At 43.9% G+C, this 6,357-nt stretch overlaps 1 pseudogene; it reads right to left on the bottom strand.

Annotated features, from left to right (window-relative positions):
• Positions 1-873: 873 nt before the first annotated feature.
• On the bottom strand, positions 874-2,009 carry LOC123832702 (annotated as a pseudogene).
• Between the last annotated feature and the right edge of the window lie 4,348 nt (positions 2,010-6,357).

The raw sequence follows: 6,357 nt of genomic DNA, 5'->3' as shown, positions 1-6,357 counted from the left end.
AAATGCAAATTCTCAGGCTCTACTTCAGACTTACTTAGTGAAAGACCATGGGGGAGAGACAGCCATCTGTGTTGCAACTGGCCCTGATGGTGATTCTGAAATGCACCCAAAGGTGAGAATCACTTCAGTTGAATGTTCCCAGGGAAGGACTATAAGCTAGAGTCATTGGCGGAGGTGAAGAGCCAGTAACTGAAGACAGGAATGTCTGGAGAGAAGTTGGGTCAGAAGTGGTAGGAACTGAGCTCGGGAGACAGCAGCATGAGCACAAGTGGATGCTACTGGCGGTAGCAGGGAACTGGTGTGGTTGTGAGACTACAGAAGCTGTAGCCACATGCCCCTGTGGTTCATTCTCATGCTGCCATTTCTGCCACTATGCTGAGAACTGCTGACTTCAGAACCTTTGTTCTGCAATGGATCCCTAAGGAGGCTAATTCCCTCTATTACAGCCACAGTGATCGCTGTCCTCCCAGTTATTTACTGCAGAAACCTGAGACAGAGAGAGGTAAGGCCTCTCAGGCTGATCCTGTATGTTTTTTCCTGGCCTTTTCAACAACTAAGCTTCTCCTGATCCCAGGTTTTTTTAAAGATTTTATTTATTCATTTTTCAGATAGAGGAAAAGGGAAGGAGAAAAGGAGGGAAAGCAATATCAATGTGTGGTTGCCTCTTGTAGACCCCACACTGAGGACCTGGCCCGCAAGCCATGCATGTGCCCTGACTAGGGATCAAACCAGCAACCCTTTGGTTTGCAGCCCATGCTTAATTCACTGAGCTATATCACTGGGCTCCTAATCCCAGTTTTAATGTTCTCTTTATTGGCAGTTAAGGAGTATGTGTATCTTCAGGGAAAGGAAGAAAACTGGCATTTCACTGGGCTACAGGTGAACTTGGCCAGAGAAAGCCACAGGGGTGAGCATGAGCCAATGGAAATGACAAGGCAAGAACCAATAGAAGCCATGTTGTCATTGAGGATGTTGCACTGAGAGGTGAATCCCCAGATTTGCAGCTTCTGGGGCAGTGTGAGGGCTACCAGCTGGCTGTAGCCTTCTCTGCGATGCTCTGGCAGGGTATAGCCATGGCACAAGGTGGCAAACTGGTCTGATAGACCAAGAAACTGGGTTTCCCTCATCATCATGGACACACACACTGGGGAAGCAGGAGATGAGGTTGGCTATGTACCAGAGGCACTGTTCATTGCCACCCAGGGTCCACGTCCAGTTAAGTAGGTCAGCATCAGCAACACTAAGGTGGGTTAGTCTTGGGGGAGGGGAGAACTGTTAGAAGACTGGTGTCTGGCAGAGTTGAAACAGGAGAAAAACGAACTGCCTTGAAGGAAGTGAGCTTCACATCCAGCTGCTTTGAGTTGGCAACATCTTTGGAAACATCATATAACTCACTGCAGCCCTTGTATTTGAAAAACTTGGTCCCAGTTGATAACATCAGATTCTTCCATCAGCCGTAGGTAAGTTCTGACATCCTTGTAGAACACAGCATAAGCATTAGTGTAGTGGTCCAGGTTATCTGCTTCAGCCTCTTTCTACCGCCAAGTGATAACAGTTTTGAAGTCTGGCCAGGAATCCAATACCACTTCCTTTTGAAAGGGATTCCCATGGTTTGTGTTCATCACCACTCTGTACACCTTGAGTGATTCAGAAAAGTGACTCTTCTGCATTTTTTTCCAGGGTCAGTAATTTGGTAGAACAGTTCAGCACCAATATCTTCTCCAGAGCTCTAGCAATTCCACACCCAATTAGAAACTGTTCTTGAGAGTTTAGCCTGAAACTGAGTGAGGTCTTTTCATTGTGTAAAAGCTGAGTGATTTCCAATTCTATCTTGGACTTTTGGGTTATTACAGAAGGAGACTGTGGATCCCATTTAACTTTTCAATTTTAGCAGAGAGGTACTTTTTTTTAGACTTATAACACAGGTCCTGGCCTACTTTTTGAGCTGTGGTTCCTAAGGCAACATAATTTTCAGAGTCTTCATGGTGCTTTTTGTCCACTTGGTTCATCTCACATGCTATTGTGGCTTCCAGTGATCCTTGCTAATGTTGTTTGAGGGAGATGAAGAAACTTACTCTGGCTGGGATGCCTGAAGATGGGGGAAGGGAGGTTCCCTGTTTTAGGGATGAATAGTATTTGTTGGTGTTTGTTAGAGCAGGGTCCTTCTGTTTGTGGGAAGATGGTGAGTGCCTCCCTAGCTGGATGCTTATTGTGGGCATTCTTCTGAGTGTTTCTAAGTGGGGATAGGGAGAGTCTTAGGACTGAAGCAACAAGTAGGCTTCTTGGGCTGGGTGCATCTTGTGGCAGTCTCTCCCAGCGAGGCCACATACACTTATTGTGCAATGACTCCATTAGCCAATTTCTGAAAACAACCCCCCCCCCACACACACAGTGTCTCTGAATGGGGAAAGACAGTTTCCAGCCAAATGGTGAAGGAGAATGCTTCCCCAGCTGGCTCTTTTGTTGTGATCCCTGTACCCCTGTAGCTATGTGGTATCTCTGGGTGTGGAAGGTGAGTCTCAGACAAGATAAGGATAGAGAGTGCTTACCGTCGTCACTTCTTGTCAGTGGGGCTTCCAATTGATTCACCTTGCTGGTTCTGATAGGCACATGTAATAATGTCAGTGGAACTCCTGTCACATCCCGGAGAGGAATGAGCCTTATCTGGACTGCACTTTCTCTTAAAAGATTGGGGTTGGGAAATGCCAGGTCTGGATGGCTTTCTTAGCCTTCTTCTTTTGGGTGGTTTTTCATAAGATGCCCTGCCACTATGGTGTTCCTCTAGTTCTGTGGTCTATCTTTAACCTTCCTGAGTTTTTGTTTTGTCTTGAGTTATTGTCAGGGTTCATAGTTGTATGTAGCAGGGATGACAAGAGAGAGATAAGTCCACACCATCTTGTCCAGACCAGAAGTTTCATATTTCTTTTCTATATATAATCCCTATTTTACCATTCAAGTAATCTTACAGGTCCTTTTACTATCACTTTTTACTTTATCACTGATTTTACACTTATCAGATATTAGGGCATTAATATTTGTAAAGCTTGAATCCAAGTACAAGGTAAGCAAATATGCCCCCATGTAACAAATACTGTGAGAATAGAAACTACAATGTTGACATATAAGCACTAAAAACATAATAATCATGATTTGTTGTAGAATAGGACTTTCATTTTTACATGCTAATTTTATTTATTTTCTTTTTTAATATAGTGTATTGATTATGCTATTAGTTGTCCCATTTTCCCCATTCACTCCCCTCCACCCTGCACACCCTCTCCCACCCTCATTCCCCCCTTTAGTTCATGTCCATGTGTCATACTTATAAGTTCTTTAGCTTCTACATTTTCCATACTATTCTTACCCTTCCCCTGTCTATTTTCTACCTACCATCTATGCTACTTATTCTCTGTACCCTTTCCCCCTCTCATCTCCTCTCACTCCCCTGTTGCTAACCCTCCATGTGATCTCCGTTTCTGTGGTTCTGTTCCTGTCCTAGTAGTTTGCTTTTCTTTTTGCTTTAGGTGTGGTTGTTAATACTCGTGAGTTTACTGTCATTTTACTGTACATGTTTTTTTATCTTCTTTTTTCCTAGATAAGTTCCTTTAATATTTCATATAATAAGGGCTTGGTGATGATGAACTTCTTTAATTTGACCTTATATGAGAAGCACTTTATCTGCCCTTCCATTCTAAATGAAAGTTTTACTGGGTAGAGTAATCTTGGATGTAGGTCCTTGCCTTTCATGACTTGAAATACTTCTTTCCAGCCCCTTCTTGCCTGTAAGGTCTCTTTTGAGAAATCAACAGACAGTCTGATGGGAACTCCTTTGTAGGTAACTGTCTCCTTATCTCCTGCTGCTTTTAGGATTCTCTCCTTTATATTAATCTTGGCTAATGTAATTATGATGTGCTTTGATGTGTTCCTCCTTGTGTTTAACTTCTTTGGGACTCTCAGCTTCCTGGACTTCCTGGAAGTCTATTTCCTTTGCCAGATTGGGGAAGTTCTCCTTTATTATTTGTTCAAGTAACTTTTGCTCTTGTTGCTCTTCCTCTCCTCCTTCTGGTACCCCTATAATTCAGATGTTGGAATGTTTAAAGATGTCCTGGAGGTTCCTTAGCCTCTCCTCATTTTTTTGAATTCTTGTTTCTTCATTCTTTTCTGCTTGGATGTTTCTTTCTTCCTTCTGGTCCACTCCATTGATTTGAGTCCCAGTTTCCTTCCCATCACTGTTGGTTCCCTGTACATTTTTCTTTATTTCACTTAGCATAACCTTCATTTGTTCATCTAATTTGTGACCAAATTCAGCTAATTCTGTGAGCATCCTGATCACCAGTGCTTTGAACTGTGCATCTGATAGGTTGGCTATCTCTTCGTCCCTTAGTTGTGTTATTTCTGGAGCTTTGATCTGTTCTTTTGTTTGGGCCATTTTTTTGTCTTGCTGCACCTATGCAGTGAGGGGTGGAGCCTTAGGTGTTCACCAGGGCAGGGTAACCCACATTGCTGGGTTGTGACACATATGTAGGGGAGGGGTCTTAAAGGGAACAACAGTGCTTGCTTTGCTCTCTGCTGGATTTCAGTCACTTCTCCCACTTCCTCCAGGAAAACTGGGCCCTTCTGGTGCTGATTCCCAGGTAGGTTGGTTTGTGTATGTTCTAGGACCCTGTGGGCCTCTCCAAAGAACTCTCCAGTGAGGCTGGGAGTCTCTCCCGGAATTTCAACCCCCCACAGGTGTTTTCAATTGTTTTTTTGAGGCTTTATTTTCCTGTGCTGGGACCCTGGGTTGTGCGGTCTGTCTCACTCCCCAGTTTTGCCTGGTTTATCTGCGTGTGAATGTGGAACCGCCTGGTCTGCCAGCCACCTTCTGTGCTGCGCCCCTCCACTATCCGCCACCTTGCTGGGTCCGCCCGCTTCCGCCTGCAAGCTCGGGGTCCGCCTGCCACTGTTTGCCAGGAGTCCTCTCCACCCGGCCGCCCGACTCCACCCCTCTTAGTGGTCTGGATGAACGTTTCTTCTTTAACTCCTTGGTTTTCAGATTTCCATACAGTTCGATTTTCTGTCAGTAATAGTTGCTTTTTTGTTTCTAATTTTTTGTTTTCCTTATTTTGGTTGTGAGAGGAGGCACAGTATGTCTACCTACACCTCCATCTTGGCCAGAAGTCCCCCTTATTGGAGATTCTTAATGCTTACAAACATATTAAAAACTGGAAGAAGTTCTGCCTGGTGCCCCACCACCTCAACCAGCCTAAATAAGACTTTCTTTGTTCCTACGTAAGCTTGTAAGTCATGTAAGATGACTTACATGAGTATAATCTTAGTGATCATTTGTTAGGTTCGAACTGTTGTCCCAGATGGTATGTTAAGGCATGGGTGCCCAACCTCCCGGCTGTGGACTGGTACTGGTCCATGGCCTGTTAGGAACCGGGCTGCACAGCAGGAGGTGAATGACAGGTGAGTCTCAGCATATTTTGAGATTGGGCAAGTGAGTGAAGCTTCACTTGAATTACCACCTGAACTCCACCTTCTGCCCTCTACCCCTGTGGAGAAATTAACTTCAACAAAACCAGTTCCTGGTGCCAAAAGGTTGGGGATTACTGTGTTAAGGTATTTAGTATATTCACTCACTAATCCTTGAAAATAATGCTATGTGACAGTGTAGTGGGTTAGATAGTGTCCCTCCAAATTGATAGTCCAAGTCCTAACCCCTGGACTGGTGAATATGAATTTATTTGGAAAAAGAGTCTTTGCAGATGTAATTAAGGATACCAAATGAGATCATCCTGGATATGGATAGTCCCTTAATCCAATGACTGGTGCCTTCAAAAGAGAAAAGGTAGGATTTAAGAAGGTCATGTGAAGATGAAGGCAGAGCTTGAAGCCATATAGCTACAAGCCAAGAAATATCAAGGGCTGCTAAAAGCCACCAGAAGCTGGGAGAGAGGCATGGGCTGGATTCTCTCTCAGAGTCTCCACAAAAGAACCAACCCTGCTGACACCTCAATTTTGGACTTCTGACCTTCAGAACTGTGAGAGAATAAATTTCTGTTGTTTTAAGCTGCCAATTTTGTGGTCATTTGTTAGAGTAGCGTGGGGAAAATAGCACCAGTAATATTATATATCACCATTTTACAGATGAGGAAACAATATTGGAAATGTTAAATGACATGCATATGATCACATAGGTAGTAAGCAGCAGAGCTGGAAATTAAGCCCAAAGCTATTTACTGAAGAGGTTGTATTTCCAATCTTAACCTTCTAAGAACTTCATTGATAAAAGTTAAAAACAGCACCATGGCCTGCACACTTCTTACTTGCCCAAACCTCTTCTCAGGGGTCTCTCCCTACTCCAAGACTTAT

This window comes from Phyllostomus hastatus, unplaced genomic scaffold, assembly GCF_019186645.2.
Source record: "Phyllostomus hastatus isolate PE091 unplaced genomic scaffold, TTU_PhHast_1.1 phas_scaffold_200, whole genome shotgun sequence".
NCBI lineage: Eukaryota > Metazoa > Chordata > Mammalia > Chiroptera > Phyllostomidae > Phyllostomus > Phyllostomus hastatus.
Note: the sequence above shows the minus strand (reverse complement) of the source record. Positions and strands in the feature narration are given on the sequence as shown.